The sequence below is a fragment of the Solanum stenotomum genome, chromosome 11, assembly GCF_019186545.1.
Source record: "Solanum stenotomum isolate F172 chromosome 11, ASM1918654v1, whole genome shotgun sequence".
NCBI lineage: Eukaryota > Viridiplantae > Streptophyta > Magnoliopsida > Solanales > Solanaceae > Solanum > Solanum stenotomum.
The window spans coordinates 35,023,247-35,041,543 of NC_064292.1; the positions used below are offsets into that span (position 1 = coordinate 35,023,247).

Genomic DNA, 18,297 nt, shown 5'->3' on the forward strand with positions numbered 1-18,297 from the left:
GGGATTTGGAAAGTGAAAAAGTTATTAGCATTTAGGAATGGGAGTATGGGACCCTTGAATTTTTTGGGTTTAACACCACATTTTAGCACTTTTTATTAAAAAAAAACTAAAAAAAACATGAAAATCTGAACTGGAACAAAAAAAAAAAAAAAAAACTGAAAGTAAAAAACTAAAAAAAAAAAACGCTAACCCAGGGATTCGATCCCTGGACGTCAGGCTTAATATTGAAGGGAGCTGCCACTGGGCTATCTCCTTCACCTTGTCATTGAGGGGGTTCAAAATATATATATCCACATAAATTCAGAAAATTCACCTTATATATACAGTGTAATTTTTTATCGAGGGGGTTCGGGTGAACCCCCTGGACAACACGTGGGTCCGCCCCTGCCTTTGAGCCTGTAGCCTTTCGTTTGGTAGCCGTATATAAAAATGTATATTGACTTATTTTTAATACAAGACAAAGAAAATAAGCAGATTTTCTTTTAGAAGAAAAGTTGAAATTAAAAAAAATATTTATACACGCGACGGCACATGTATATCACTCCAACTAATTGAATTGGATCAGGGCTCCATGTCAGCATAAAAGGAGCACAATAATATAGACTAATTAAATTTGAGGGTGATAGGACTCTAACTAAGCATATGTGTCTATGAAATTTCAGATATGGTTCGGAGTGATATTTGTGCCTTATCCCAATTGTTTTATGAAAATTTATTCATAGCATTTAACATAGAAGAGTAATTTGGAGGGGGGGAGGAGGGGGGGGGGAGAAATATTTTCTTGACTTTTATAAAGTAAAATTACAACTTATTATAAATCAATTTAAAATAAATCTATAATTTTAATTTAAATAAAATTATTATACATCACATAAAATGAGTACCCCTCACTAGAAAAATGTTCAATTCGTTTCCAACTTTTTTCAACTTAGTTAAGAATTACAATTTGATTTAATTAGAACTTACTAAAAAAGGAAGCATTTTGTTGACTTTTTAAAAATCAAATTAAGAATTTAGTAGATATAAACAATTTAAAAAAATTATATAAATACCCTCTCCAAAGTCGGCACTCACTAGTTGTTGTCCAGAAAAGAAAGAAGCAATGGAGAAGCGATTTATTCCCTCTGATTTCTTGATATTTATACACGTGACGGAACAGTAGATCATCGCAACTAATTGAATTGGATCATGACTCCATGTTAGCATAAAAGGAGCACAATAATATAAAATAAATTAATTTAGAGGTAATAAAACTCTAGCTAAGTATGTGTATCGCTGAAATTTCAAATATGGTTCGGAGTAATATTTGTGCCTTATCCCAATTCTTTTATGAAAATCTATTCATAGCATTTAACATATACAAGAGTAATTTGAAAGAGGAAAAAAAAAGAGAAACATTTTCTCGACTTTTATAAAATTAACTACATCTTATTATAAATCAATTAAAAATAAATCTATAATTTTAATTTAAATAAAAAATTTACACATCACATAAAATGAGTAACCCTCACTAGAGAAATGTTCAATTCATTTTCAACTTAGTTAAGAGAATTACTATTTGATTTAATTAGAACTTGCTAAAAAAAAGAAGCAGCAGCATTTTCTTGACTTTTTAAAAGTTAAATTAAGAATTTACTACATATAATCAATAAAAAAAAATTATATATAAATACCTCTCCTAAGTCAGCACTCACTAGTTGTTGTCCAGAAAAGAAAGAAGCAATGGAGAAGGGATTTACTCCCTCTGATTGTGAATTGGTAATGCGATAATTGAAATTTGTGGCTGGAAAACAAAATGCAGGATTCATTGGGCTTGCAGATGTTTACGAAAAAGATCCATGTGAATTGATTAGAGAGAATTCCATGAAAACTCACTATTTCTTCACTGAATTGAAGAAGAAGAAGACGAGTGAGAAGGAATATAGTAACAGATTCAACAGAGTTACGAGGAGCGGTGGGATTTGGGAACAGCAAGATACAAGAAAACCCATTCTTGATGAGGATGAAAAGCTGATTATTGGGTACAAGAGAAGCTTGAAATTTAAGCATGATGACCCCTCTTTAAATGGGAAATGGATGATGAAAGAGTATTATCTTGCTGAATCTCTTCTTCGTCAATTGAAATCAAAGGAGAATAAAGTTTTGTTATCTCTGCAATTAAGAAAAGCCCCAAATCAGTAATCAGGTAATACTGTTTCAGTTTCAGATGATGCTGTTGAGTACAAGAGGTTTATTGACAATGTACTGCAGTCAGAGTCACAAGAACAACAACAACAACAACAACATACCCAATGAAATCTCACTAGGTGGGGTCTGGGGAGGGTGGAGTATACGCAGACTCTATCACTACTTCGTAGAGGTAGAGAGGCTGTTTCCGAGAGACCCTCAGCTCAAATCAAGAACCTGGAATGGAAAATCAAGAATCTGGGTAGGGGAAAATCAAGAACCCTATTTTTCTGAGGATTATGCAAAAGTTGAAGCGCTGTTGATATGTTTTCGTTGAAATCCAAGATTTTTCTTATCATACTTGGGATATCTAAGAAATTTGACTGATATATGTTGGTGTCAAGGAACACCAAAAGAATTTTGTAATATAATCATTTTTTAGGTCTCTGTTCATACCAAAAGACTAGTAGAATTCATTTGATTTAGTCATTTTTGTTGGTCTCTGTTTGTTCATAATGAATGAAAGACTACTACAATTCATTTTCTCACATGTGTATCTACTGAATTTTTTCGCACTTCCTTTTTGTGTGTCCAAATGTGTCTGGGACTGTATCTGTTTTACTAGTTTCTACTTTAATTAGTGAAAATGTAATCGTGTTGCAGATACTGTTTGTCATGCCTGCTGCCAGACGCGGAAGAACTTATTGAGTAATTTCTAGGATACTGTTGTTATGTGGTTTTGATTTATGTAATGACTAGTGCAATTTAGACAGAATTATGGCCTCATTATTCTGCATACAAAATGTATAGCAGATGAACCTGGTGTTTCATTTCGTACAGCCTGTTGTTGGTTTATATAACATCTTTGCCTGAGAGTTAAAGGTCATATTAACTCTTAGTTTCTTTTACCCTTTTTGTTTTTCATTTTCCTTAAGCTTCTTATGTTCTTCTTGCCTCTTCAATCACCGCTGAACTGTGCCACCAAGATGGACATTCGTTCTAACTAGACATTTCAGGAATGCTTATTTTGGATACTATGCACTGTCAAAGTTTGCTTGAATCTTACCCCGTTTAATATACATTTCCTACATGGACTGCATTTACTTTTCTTCTCCAGAATCTCCCTCATGAAGCACATATACTTCTAGTTGTGCAATCTCCTATTGGCGGTGTATTTGGAATCGATGCAAACACTGTTCATTATCATAGTCAGGTCTATCATCTTCATGAGATTTACTTTCTGCTTATTCCTTCATGATACTCTTGTTCATTGGCATTGAACAATCTTGCCTACTTTGGTGCTAGCATGTTTTCCCGTGAGCTTTCAGTATCTCCGCCCTCTCCTTTCTATTTGCTGCAGCTTAACTCTATACTTAAAATAACCAGTTCCAGTTTTAGCATTCATTTTGTCATAATTTACTCATCCATGCCCACATGGTGTATTATTCCTGATTTTTTCGTTCTTCTTTTTCCCCTGTGATCATGTGTCCAAACGTGTCTGGGACTGTATCACCTATAATGACAGATATATGTTGGTCTCCGCTCACTGGTGTGAAGACTATTCTGTTATGATATCGAATTTTAGTTGAGAATAATTAGTAAAATGACAAGAACACATTTTTTTGCATCAAATACACTGTTGCACCTGAGTGGCATATTTTTTTTATCATGGGAAGGATAAGTTAAAAGGAAAAAGGAATGGAAGAAGTATCTTGAAGCATGGTATGGGTTGATGGAACTTTTCGTTAATGTTTCATTTTATTGTTGTACTTGTATTTCGATTTTAAGACGTTTTAGCATGACTTTTTTTTTTCCATGTTCCTCGCATTGGAGAGATTTGCTTAATTATCTGTCTCCTTTTTCTTCATTTTCTGTACTATCATGTCTATTAATCATAGGANTTTTCACCACAAGTTTTTTCTTTAAGGAGCAAAATATTTTCTATCAAAAGGCAAATTTATTTATAGGATTCAAGATCTCTGATATTAAGAATGATGAGATACTTACTATCTCACCACAATATATTTAGTTGTTTATTGAATTATTTAGTACCCGCCCGACAATTATATATTGTTTTTTTGTTGTATTTTTTCTAATTATATATTTTATTTCATAATAAAAGAGAGAAATCAACCACAACCACATATATCAATGTAATCTTATAAATGGAATATGAGAAGAGAATGATGTGTACGCAACTTTAGCCTACCTAGTGAAAGCAGATATAACTTATTTCTGATATATTTGTTGGGATATATACTATTAACCATGTGTTAAGAAATAATATTTATTATAGAATAAATATTTGCTCAATTTCAATAGATCATATATTCGTTTATGGTGTCTGTTTACTTATATAGTAGATGATGTAGTGTGTAGAGTTTTAGCTTATACACAAAGGATTAAATCATCGGTTCTTTTAAGTATAAAGTTTTTTGTTCACAATCTAGGATGGAAATTGGACATGCCATCGGTACGATTGTAGCACAAGATTATATGTAACTTATCTTGATTATGGGAACGGTATAGTTCCAACTTCTTGTGCTAGTGCATTTTGTATGTATTGAACGGGACCGAGTAGAGATAGTTGTTTTAGACTGACTGACAAAACATATTCTCTAAACTATTAAATGTACTTATATTCTTAATCCTGATATAACTATTATGATTTGTATATATTGATTATTGTTTTGATTTATTAAAAGGTGAGATTCTGAGATGGGTCAATATGTCTGGTAAGTTGGATGATAATAATATATATTGGTGAAATAATAAGTTAGTTGATGGCATTCATGTCTCGTTATAGAGATTAATTGATATGCCTTTATGAGAAACTTATAAGTTTTTATCGTGTCAAACCTTGCAAGTGGATTTATGAATCCGACACATGAAATAAGTTAAGTAGTGCTCTAAAGGAAATTAATCATTAAGTTAAATTCGTCAGTAATTTAATTTATTGATTAGTATCTGAAATCTTAACATGGAGAATTACATAAGTGTTTAATGGGGAATTATGAAATATAAATAGAGGAGTGCAATTACGAATTTCTAGTGGAATGATTTGTAATTTATTATGGTAAGAATAATTCAAATTAATTATTTGGAATTATTTCCATAATAGGAAGCCTCAGTAATTAATTATGTGGTCCCTCCAGTTCCCATATTTAACTAGAACTCAGAATCCTATTTCTTAGAGGAAAAAGGAGTAAGCGTGTGTTTTTCAAGAAAATTGGGTTTTCTTCTCCTTTTTGGATTGGGGAAGAAATCTCTATAAATAGAGATTCTCCTAACCTAGAAAAAGATTGATTAGTTTTCTATTCGATACTTGCCCACCCAAGCATTGAGAGAGTTCAGATGTGAACTTGGGATCACTGTAGAAGACCATAGCTATCTTGTAGATTCACTTGAAGGTCTGTCTAACTTGGGGATTCGCTTGAAGGTATCTGTTGTTCACGCTTCAAGAGGTATTTATCGAATTAAATTTCAGTATGTTTATGTGTTCTAGCATGATTATGTGGTCTAGCATAAACAATATTGGTTATCTATTATTCATGTAAGCATTAAGATTCTAGTATGCTTCCGTTGTGCATATATGTTTTCCAACAATTGGCATCAAGAGCCACGCTTACCTCTAATAACTAGATAGCATGATGTATATTTGTATGTGTGTTTGATCGTATACATGGATATACTGTCTTTTACCATCTATTTGCTTGAAATCAATTTGTGTTGATTAGTAATTGTGATATCAAATTATCACTGCGTATTGAAAATAATTATTGTGCCTTGATGGGTTATTACCTCTACAAAGTTAGAAAAAAGTAATAATGGTGGCTATAATATAGAGAAGCTGCAAATTTTTATTTGGTATACAGCTTCGAACAATATGTTGTATTGTTTCAAAATAGGTTACATGGCTTTCTTGCAATTATGCCATAAAATAATATCAAGAATTATATATTTTTTTAAAAAAGGTAATGTTGCGTGTATTGGCGGCGACCACTTCGGATATCCTTGTTTTAACTTTGTTTTACTTTTGTCAAAACTTTTTAAAACAAAAGGGGGATAATCTATATGCACTTCATGGATGTGAAGTGGCGGTGACTGCCATTGGTACACCATTCCATTAAATTATATGAGCATTGTTTTTGGTTCTTTTTGTATAAATGGATAAAGTTAAGAATTCGTGATTAATAAATAGTATTGTTAATGTGGTCTATTTATTTGGAATCACTATTAAATTCTTAAAATTTATACACGTCAGATTATAGCAATACATGAATTGAAAATTATGATTAATAAATAGGATCTACGAAAGTGATCTATTTATTTGAGTCATTAGAATATTTTCAAGGTATCATGTATAAATTGCCATAAGTGAATATTAGTGGTGAATATTTATTTACTTAAATGGAGATTTACCTTGAGATGTTAGTAACACTTAATTAATTCATGAGAAGAGATATTAAAGGTTTTCACCGATCCAAAAAGGAAAAACATAATATCTTGAATTCTCAGGTGAATTAATAGAGAAAACAATTTATTGTAAAGAGGTGTTGTGTGTCTTAGCAAAAGGAACGACACAACGTATGTCTTATGCTCATGAGATAATTATCAAAAGAGAATAAAAATGTGAATCATGTTATTTTAGTCATTAACTATGCCTAAAACGGTTATTTTTCAAATTTGGTCATAGTTTAGGTGGTCATGATTTTTTATGATCTTTGATTGACTTGAAATTTGATGGTTCCATCGAAAATCGTTTAGATGAATTTGGTAGTTTGTCGGATTAAAATTTGATTTGAATAGATAATAAGATCAATTTTTTTTGTCAATTATGTTTATGTTTAATTTGGAATATGCTTACACATGGTTATTTAACATGAATTGATATGTGATAAGAATGTATGTCATATTGTTTTAATTCCTAAAGATACTTAAATTACTTGAATTTGAATTTGGTCATAGCTTTGGAAATAAAAATTCTTTATATGCTCCAATTGACCTGAAATTTGGTAAGTTCATTGATAACGGCCTAGTAAGAAGTACTCATTGTTATGTAGTTATGATTCTTTGAGGTCGTTAAAATGATTTTAAAGTTGTTCTCTGAAATTAAAATGTGATTTGGTATGAATGACATCCTTTATATTGGTTTTATTTATGTTATATGTGGTACATGATTACACGTGATGAGTTAACATAAATTGAATATGATAAGGATGTAGATCTGTTCATTTTTCCTCAAGTTGTTTGAATCTGAATTTGATCATAGCTTTGGAGATAAATATTAATTTTGAAATCCAATTGATCTGAAATTCGGTAGGTTCATCAGAAACGATCAAATTTAAAATACTCATTGTTATGCAGTGATTTGGTAATTTGAGGTCGTTCAGATAATTTTTTTAGATAATTTTTGTATCTTGAAAAATTAATTTTACTGAAAAATTACTCAACTATGATATATAGTGGTGATAGAGTTTGTTCTCTATGGTCTTCATGACTAAATTTTAGTGAAGTATTAAGTTCATGTGTTGGCTTAGACCTTCCTCCATAACGGATGAAATTAATACAAGTCATTAAAGTTTAATCTCTAGTTTTGATTATCTGTACTGACTCTCCTAAACTGAGTAATATTTGATTGGATCAATGAATCTAGGGATAATGATATTCACTTGACTTAAAATAACATATACTCTCCATCTGAGTTAGCTTTTGTTCTAAATTTGTTGAAGTGAATATCTGACACCACGTATGTATGTTGCATGAGTAGTCATTTTTTCATCAAAATTTATTGTTCAAGATGCATTGATATCTATGAGGTGTGTTTTTGAATTTTAATATTCAATGTATACATAAACATGCTTTTCTTTTGGAATTTTAGAATTTTGTTCTTTATTCTTAATTCGTGTATCTATTTCACAAAATGATGATATATGATAAGAATTACTGAGCGGGAAAATCTTAAATTCTATTTTGGCCAAACAACGTTTTCAACCAAATTGATCATAGTTTTGGAATTCGAAAAAAAAAATGAACTCTGATTGATCTGAAATTTGGTAGATTTATAAGAACGACCTAGTAAGAAGCTAATTTTTTTTTGGATCGTTATATCAGTTTTTGGTCATATTTGATTAAATAGTAGTGAAGTATTAATTTTATGTGCTGGCTTAGACCTTCCTCCCTATCGGATGAAATTGATACAAGTCACTATGTATTTAATCGTCTAGTTTTGATAATCTGTATTAACTCTCCTAAACTGAGTAATATAGGATTGGATCAATGTAACTAGAGGATTTTCACTTGACTTAAACTAACAGTAGACTCTCCAACTGAGTTAGGTCTGTATAAGTTTATGGAGTGAATAATCGGTCATTGTACATGTGTATTGCATGAGTAGTTCTCCAATCCCATCGATTGGCTATTCGAGATGCATGGATATATATGTATAAATGAGCCCTGAATTTTGTTATTTAGGATTATTCGAAATATTATGATCTATTTAAAGTATTATATCTCATATTCTCAATAGACTTTACACACCCACTTAGTACTACTTAAGCTTTTCTTTTGGTAGAGATAAAGATATTAATTCAAAGAATGCATTGTACATGTACCTTATATTAGAAGGAATTATTTTCAGTTTCTAGATAAGAGATAAGTATTTAATATATTTGTTTGTAACTCTCCTATCATTGAGTTTGATGAATATTTTATTTCTTGTGGTATATTGATGCATACTTCTTTTATTAGTATTATCTCTCATGAATTGAATTATATTAGTCTGTCTCATAAGGGAAAATACCTTTTAAATTGAATGAAATTTATCTGTACATTAGCATCTAAGTCATTTATTCTGAATAAAATTTCAAGGTTGGTTAATGGATGGACATAACGGTTCATTGAAAGTGAAGTCACTACCAACATGTGAGTCTTGTTTAGAAGGAAAAATGACTAAGAGACCTTTCCTCTTAGAAAAGGAAAAAGAGGCAGTGATAAGTTATAATTAATCTATTCTGATTTGTGTAATAAATGAGCATTTGGGTAAGAGGTGAATTTGAGTATTCTGAGTTTTCAAGAAGGTTACTCATGATATGGATATATTTTTTGATGTTTTGTAAGTCTAAATGTCTTGATAAACTCAAAATATAAAGTCACTGCAATCTGATTGTAGTGACGTAAACCTCTCTTCAAAGCTCATAAGTCACTTATCTTATAGAATAATTGCATTTCAACTGTCTACACCAGACACTCTATAATAGATTGGTGTAGAAGAGAAAAGAAATAGACTCTTATAAAGATGATAAGATTAATTATTGACTTATTATTAGTTATTTTGTTTCTTTTGGGATAAGTTCTAATAACTACATATCACATTCTGAATTCAATTTCTTTCAAATCAGTACCTTGAACAACTATAGAACTAGTTGGATTTGACGAAAGTCTAATCTGTGACATATTCAGATATAGGATTGTTCAGCACATGTGTTGAGTGGGAGAATAAGAAAATTGAAATTAAGAACGGAATGTGTGTGTTAATTAGATATCCTAAAGAATGAAAGAAGGTTTATTATAGTGTCCTAAAGAAAATAAGACAATTGTTAGCGCAACTGTCTGATTTCTAGAAAAGGATCATTTAGAAAATCATGTTCCTAGAAGTAAACTAGTTTTACAGGAATTGAACAAAGAAATAACAAATAAGTCAATTATAAATTCAGACGCTCAAAAACATCTAATCGGTATGTCAGAAATGACGTTCCATTGCATTTATGTAATGGGAGAAACGTTGCTAGTCATAAGAAAACTACTACCTCAAGTAGTGGAAGTGATGTTGAGCAAATTGAAGAACACTACATGAAAAGTTGTTAATATTTCAATATCGAAAGATTTTGAAGAAAATATTAAGACTCAAGATCATGAAAGTGTGATTATGTAGTGCTTAGTCGTAGTGGGAGAATCATAGCGAAGATTGATTTGTTTTGTATGCTTGAGAGAACTTTTATGATCTGAAAAGAAGTACACTCTTGGAAGGTTTCATGAGAAGCTCTCTCAAGATCTAGTACAAAATCGATTTGTTACGACGAAGCACTACTAGACAAAATTGCATGAGAAAATAGAAATAAAGGAATGCTTGTGAAAGTTGTAAATGCATAGTTAAGAGTCTAAGTGGGAGATTGTTAGGGTATATACTATTAATCATGTGTTTAGACATAGTATTCTAACAATTTTCAAGATTAAATATCTAAGTGGGAGATTGTTAGGGTATATACTATTAACCATGCATTTAGATATAGTACATTATAACAATTGTGATGGTTAAAAGTCTAAGTGGGAGATTGTTGGGATATATACTATTAACCATGTGTTAAGAAATAATATTTATTATAGAATAAATATTTGCTCAATTTTAATAGATCATATATTCGTTTATGGTGTCTGTTTACTTATATAGTAGATGATTTAGTGTGTAGAGTTTTAGCTTATACACAGAGGATTAAATCATCGGTTCTTATAAGTATAAAGTTTTTTGTTCACAATCTAGGATGGAAATTGGACATGCCATCGGTACGATTGTAGCACAAGATTATATGTAATTTATCTTGATTATGGGAACGGTATAGTTCCAACTTCTTGTGCTAGTGCATTTTGTATGTATTGAACGGGACCGAGTAGAGATAGTTGTTTTAGACCGACTGACAATACATATTCTCTAAACTATTAAATGTACTTATATTCTTAATCCTGATATAACTATTATGATCTGTATATATTAATTATTGTTTTGATTTATTAAAATGTGAGATTCTTAGATGGGTCAATATGTCTGGTAAGTTGGATGATAATAATATATATTGGTGAAATAATAAGTTAGTTGATGGCATCCATGTCTCGTTATAGAGATTGATTGATATGCCTTTATGAGAAACTTATAAGTTTTTATCGTGTCAAACCTTGCAAGTGGATTTATGAATCCGACACATGAAATAAGTTAAGTAGTGCTCTAAAGGAAATTAATCATTAAGTTTAATTCGTCAGTAATTTAATTTATTGATTAGTATCTGAAATCTTAACATGGAGAATTATATAAGTGTTTAATGGGGAATTATGAAATATAAATAGAGGAGTGCAATTACGAATTTCTAGTGGAATGATTTGTAATTTATTATGGTAAGAATAATTCAAATTAATTATTTGGAATTATTTCCATAATAGGAAGCCTCAGTAATTAATTATGTGGTCCCTCCAGTGCCCATATTTAACTAGAACTCAGAATCCTATTTCTTAGAGGAAAAAGGAGTAAGCATGTGTTTTTCTTGTTTTTCAAGAAAACTGGGTTAGCGTGTGTTTTTCTTGTTTTTCAAGAAAACTGGGTTTTCTTCTCCTTTTTGGATTGGGGAAGAAATCTCTATAAATAGAGATTCTCTTAACCTAGAAAAAGATTGATTAGTTTTCTATTCGATACTTGCCCACTCAAGTATTGAGAGAGTTCAGATGTGAACTTGGGATCACTGTAGAAGACCATGGCTATCTTGTAGATTCACTTGAAGGACTGTCTAACTTGGGGATTCGCTTGAAGGTATCTGTTCATGCTTCAAGAGGTATTTATCGAATTAAATTTCAGTATGTTTATGTGTTCTAGCATGATTATGTGGTCTAGCATAAACAATATTGATTATCTATTATTCATGTAAGCATTAAGATTCTAGTATGCTTCCGCTGTGCATATATGTTTTCCAACAAGGACACCTTAGTACTTACTAAAAGAAGATCATGACATCCTAGTATAGTCGCTGAATTTTTGAAGCAGTGCGTCCAATATGGGAGAATAGTAAGTTGGTGGTGACAATCTAGTATTCAAGTGGAGAAGAGTAGAGGAACAGCCCCATTATCCCTGAGTTAACAAGACTATGTTTGGTCCCAAGGCTTGGCCTGAAACAGATTTTTCAGTCGTAAGAAAAAGTTGTCTATGAAACTTCGTAACTCTTTTCTTGAAACTTTTGCTATTTGCCAGGAATCGTATGGATGCTCAAACAGAAAATATGACCTAACATGTACAAGTGTATTTTTAACCAGCTCCTCAAGAGATCTATTGTTACTCTCATCCCAAAGGATCCAAATCTCTGTGCCAAAGGAACGTTCTCCCATGCTTCTACTTTTTCATTTGATGACCTTGCTAGTTATCTTAGAAAGTCACTAAATCAATCTAAATAATTTTTTCATTAAATTTCGTTCACATGAGATTTTTATTTTATATTAATTTTTAAAAAAAATGTCAATTTTAATCATTTTATTGATGCACCCCACTAAACTTATATACAAATATATATTTATCAAGACTTCATTTTAGATACATTTAAAATAATATTTAAAACAATCACTCAAATATAACGACTTAATTAGCTACTCTAATTTTTCTCATATAATTAGAAACAATGAAATTGTCCACTGTTCAAGCATTGACCCAATAAACTGATTACCCAATTATAAGCTAATTTTCTTATATAAAATACGTAACTAAGTTGTTTGTTTTTATATTTATAATTTATATTGTACTTTAGATATAATTTTGTTTTACTAACTATAGCATTAAATTTTGTTGTATTCTGTATATTATATTCTCCGTTTCAAAAAGAATGACCTCATTTCCTTTTTAGTCAGTTTAAAAAAATGACCTCTTTTTTTTTTTTTATAACATTTTAATTCAAGCTTTCCACGTGGTATGTTTAAGGCTACAAGATTAAAGGACAATTTTGTACATTTGACATAACTTTAATTTAAGACCACAAGATTCAAAAGTCTTCTTTATTTTCGTAATCTTTGTATTAAGTCAAACTAGTTCATTCTTTTTTAAACAGAGGGAGTACTTAATTGTAGTGCGTCATGTCAATAAAAAGATTACAATGAGAACTTTATTATTTCTTAAAAATTTAGCTTAAAAATAAAATTTTCAAACCAACAAAATTTAACGAAAAAATTATTTAAATTGGTTGGGTGACGTTTTATGTGAAATATCAATAGTTTGTTGGGTTCGAAATTGATTAGGACGTCATGCAGAAGTTTATAATTTGGAAATTATATGACGATAAATTTGATAACAAATAAAACTATACTAAAAGACATAATATTATTATATGATAGGACCATTTGACCTACATAATTAAAAATGAATAAAAAGAAAATATTAAAACTGTTGAGAGAAAAATCTCTCCCATAAACAAAACTCTCTAAATGACTACATTGTGGATTTTATTGTGCTATGCTATGAGAATAGAGATCATCAATTTATAGATCTCCAAACTTTTCCTCTAAGGAAGAATAAATCAAATATGAAAGAAAATTATATTTTCCTTTCAGAAAAAGTTCAAGCATTTATGGTAATGCTTTGACTTTTCTTAAAAAAAAAAAACTTAAATAAGAAAAGAAAACCAGAATAAAACTAACATAGTTGAGTGACTTTCTAAATAACTATTCATAGTTGAGTGACTTTCTAAATAACTATTCATAGTTGAATGACTTTCTAAGATAACTATACATAGTTGAGTAACTTTCTGAGAAAGTTATCCATAATTGATCAGTGACCATTTGAGATATTATCTCTTGTATCCTTATATATTCTCAAGACATTTTCTCTCTAGTTCCTGAAGACCTAATTAACCTGTACTATGAATTCTATGTTACAGGTTCTTGAGATTCAAGATGAGAGAAAGATGACGATTGAGAAAAAGCAAGTGGATACGAGAGCTTGGGTTAGGGTTGGATTGTTATAGTTTCACGTGTCCTGAATTGAGGTCTAGTCATCAGGTTGGGGGTCAAGCTACAGGTCAGGCCTTAAATCCCGAGTCAGGGTCGGGTCCTATTGAAAACTTGACTTCAAAAAAATACTAAAGAAAAAAGGATAAATATATCTCCGAACTATCGAAAATGGTATGCAAATACTATCCGTCATACTTTTGGGACATTGATGTCTCTGCCGTCAAAAAACTAGAGCATATATACCATTTATACTAACGGATATCCACGTGTCATAATCTTACCCACCGACCCGACATTTGTTAAATATCGAATCAACGGATAAGATTGCGCCACGTGTCCCTATTTAGTTTTCCGTTAGAGTGAATGACATATATGTTCGAATTTTTGGATGGCAGGGGTATCAATGTCCCAAAAGTATGACGGAGGGTATTTGCATACCATTTACGATAGTTCGGGATATATTTGTCATTTTTCCCAAGTACTAAATATGAATATAATGGTAAATTTACTTAGTTTCTTAAAAGACGTAAAATTTAAAATGATGAGATATATAGGAACGGAGGGAGTACATTGTCGCTGTGGATTAACAATGCAAAGATTGTGTACTGTGTCAGACTAACAAACATTTGTTGTTGTTAATATCACTGAATCCAATATTACCTCGCCTGTGTATAGAGATTTATTGTTGTTTATTACATTGATTTTCTGATTTCGGGTAATTATCTTATATTTGTAATAAAACAATTTTCTGCACTAGAAAATTGGTGTAATCAATGAAATTGTTGAAACAACTATTACCATATCACAATGACAAAATTTGGATGAGATCTGAATGGTGAAATCATATTCATCATAAAAGAACAAGAAAGATTTTGGAGTTTATTTTTGGCTTAAGTCATCGACGGCCCCTTAAAGTTGTCTGCATATTTCACTTAGACACCTCAACTAAGGTTAATACCTATTGAACACTTTTGTCTATTCAAATCTTGTTTCTATTAAACATTTTTTGATAATAAGTGAAAAATGTAAAAGGTGTGTGATACACTCTCGCTGACGTGGCAAAATAATTAATGAAAAGATGACATGTGGCAAGTGGGCCCCAAAAATTATGGAAGAATGATTTTTATATTAAAAAAAAAGTTTACTACAAATACATTTTCAATCTTTTTAATATAACATAAAAACATTGAATATAATAACACATTTTTACCCCGGCCCCACACTACCCACACCCCCTTTCTTCTACCCTACGCCTTTCTTCTTCATCTTCCTTCATTCCGGCAACATTTCTCTTCTTAAACCACTCTATATCTTCTCAAACTACTTGTAGACTCATTTTTTTAAAAAATAACAACAATTTTTCGTACCTAATACGTGAGAGAAAGATATAAAGTGAGACTCGTACAAGAGTGATGAAGAAGCGGAGTTTGTTAACAAAGTAATTATGTCAAATCGGGTGCAAAGAGAAATCAAGAGGACCCAAATTAATTTTATCGAATTCTTTGATTTTATTTTTTATAAGTTAAATGAGTTTATATTTTAATTCGATTGGTGATGTTTGATTGGAGGTGCTGGAAATGGAGCTGGCGGCTAAATTTCTATACTTCAATGTCCAATTTTTTTTTCATGGCAGAGCTAATTAGTTGATTTTCATTACTCCAATGTTCAAAAATCTTGTTTCTTCTTTCTTTAGTAGATCCAATTATTTGATTTTAAAAAAAAAAATACACTATAAGTTTGATTTTGAAAACAAGTGAAGAAGAAGACTGGAATTAGGGGGAGGGGAGGACGGGGGTGGGGGATTTTCCTTTTTTGGATTAATTTTTTTAAAAATTATTTACAATGCCAACTGTAAGTTTTTTCAAAAAATAAATAAATTAAATATGATTTCAGATGTCTTCACGCGCCAAAAGAAGGTAAAAAACACTTTTTCTGCCATATCAGCATTTTGTGTTTAATTGGTACACTTTTTGAACAATTTAAGTGTTCAATAGGTACTGACCTTAGTTCAGGTATCTAAATGAAATATGTGGACAACTTTAAGGGGTCATCGATGACTTAAGCCTTTATTTTTTAGTGGGTCAAATTGGAAAAGTTTAAATGGGTTAATAGATTTAATTGGGAAAAAATAACACGTAGGCATTAGGTAGGTAAATAAAGTGGGACATGAGGATTTACGCAGTAGGAATAAATATAATTTTTTAGAGTTGAAGGTAAATATAATTTTTCAGTTGAATGAAAAAGATTAAATTTTCAAAGACATGGGGATTTAGAGTATTTGGTATTACTACTAAAAACTTGTTACGTTTAAAACCATCTTTTTAAAATAGTTTTACAGAAAAGTGCTTTTGAAAAAAAAGAAAATTTCATAAATAACAAAGAGATTAAACAGAATTAGTCTCCTTAGCTATAGTTTTTGTAATTACTATCCATAACCATAGTTTCATTTGCTATGAGTATTTCTGTTTGTATATTTTGCTTGTCAATATACAAACTGTTAACTTATAATGTTTTGTATAATGACAAACTACCTTGTGTCGCAGAAATATCAAGACTAGTATATCTATGTTAGATACACAAAATCCTACAGATTGATGCTTCAAGAATCAAATCAACAGCAATCAATTAAGGAGAAGATTGATTCACTCAAATCAATCTAACCAAAGGTTGATTCATTCAAATCAATCTGAACTCAAGGAATCAAATCAAATCTTGCAAGATAACCATGCCTTTCAAAGAAGATCTGTCATTGCTGGAACTCAATCGAAGAAGATTTATATTAAATCAAGCATGGGAATCAAAAAGGAAGAACGCCAAAGAAGGAAAGAAACAAGTTACCCTCACTGAAGCAACTCTTCCATCATTCAAGGGATACGGAATTGAAGCAATCACAATCCTAGCGTCTACCTAGGATGAAGTAATATGGAAGATAGACACTCAAATAAGCCAAGTATGAAGACGACAAGAAGATCCTCAAAAGAAGGAAGAATATTAAGATCACACAAACATCTTCAAGAGAAGGAAGAGAATCAAGATTACAAGAAGATCTCCAAAGAAGGAAAATCAGCAAAATATCAAGATCACACAAATATCTTCAAGAGAAGGAAGAGAATCAAGATTATAAGAAGACCTCTAAAGAAGGAAAATCAGCAAAGTATCAAGATCACATAAATATCTTCAAGAGAAGGAAGAGAATCAAGATCACCAGAAGATCTCCAAAAAAGGAAGGAATCGGCTAGCTCATATGGACATGAATCAACCAGCCGAAATCAAGGACTCAACTAGGATCCTTGATTTGAAATACCCTTGGGTTATTCCTTAACAAGAGCAGTCCTCAAACACTATATAATCCTCTCCTAGCCTTAGTTGTGAAGTACGCACTTCACTTGAACCTATATTATAATCTTCTTTTATCTTTCATAAAACTTTGTACACACTTGAGTGAACAATTGAAAAGAAAAGAGAAAGAAAGATCTGAGTGTAGGTTATACAGGTAGAGGTTGTGTCGAAGAAGAAGATCTGATTTGCATATCAGATGGGGCTCTTAATTGTAACATTCTGTACCACTCAAGTTCTCAACAAGCTCTTAAGGAAACCCTTGCAACCCAAGGGGACTGGACTAGACACCATATCGGTGATCTGAACCGGTATAAAAATACTCTGTGTTATTTACTTACTGCAAGTTATTATTACTGTTTATTTATTCTACTAACGTGTAGGTGAGTCGAATGATCATTACAGGAAGTCGACTAAAGGAAATTTTAATTCACCCCACTCTTGACTTTCAATTGGTATCAGAGCAGGTCTTACCTTTTAAGTATTTAACCACACGTGAGCAAAGATCCAATGACACACTATCAGATTCTTGGTGCTCTACTTCAAGATGGACATTCTTCACACCTACCACCATACTTCAATGGACAACATTACTCTCATTGGAAAGACAGATTCAGAATCTTTGTCTCTTCAAATGATCACCAAGCATGGATAGTTATCAAGAAGGCCCCAAAGCCTATTCCTGGATTGACTGAAAACGATGGCACTGAGAAGCCATTTGATCCCGAATCTTTCGATATCACAAAAGAGCAACACGAGGTAATTTAAACTAATGCTAGAGCTATAAGTTTGTTATACTGTGCAGTGAGTGGAGCTGAATATGACAAGATATCAAAATGTGAAACTACGAAAGAAATATGAGACAAACTAAAAATGACTTATGAAGGAACCACCAAGGTAAATGAAGCTCGGATAAGTTCATTGGTGAATGAATATGAATTGTTCAAAATGGCCGAGGATGAAAACGTAGAAGCCATGTTCTCGAGATTCAGTAAAATTGTCTGCGAACTAAAATCACTTGGAATGGTGTATTCAAATGGACTT

At 31.2% G+C, this 18,297-nt stretch overlaps 1 pseudogene; it reads left to right on the plus strand.

Moving 5' to 3' along the window:
* Nucleotides 1–1,722: 1,722 nt before the first annotated feature.
* Nucleotides 1,723–18,021, plus strand: LOC125845866 (uncharacterized; annotated as a pseudogene).
* Nucleotides 18,022–18,297: the final 276 nt, after the last annotated feature.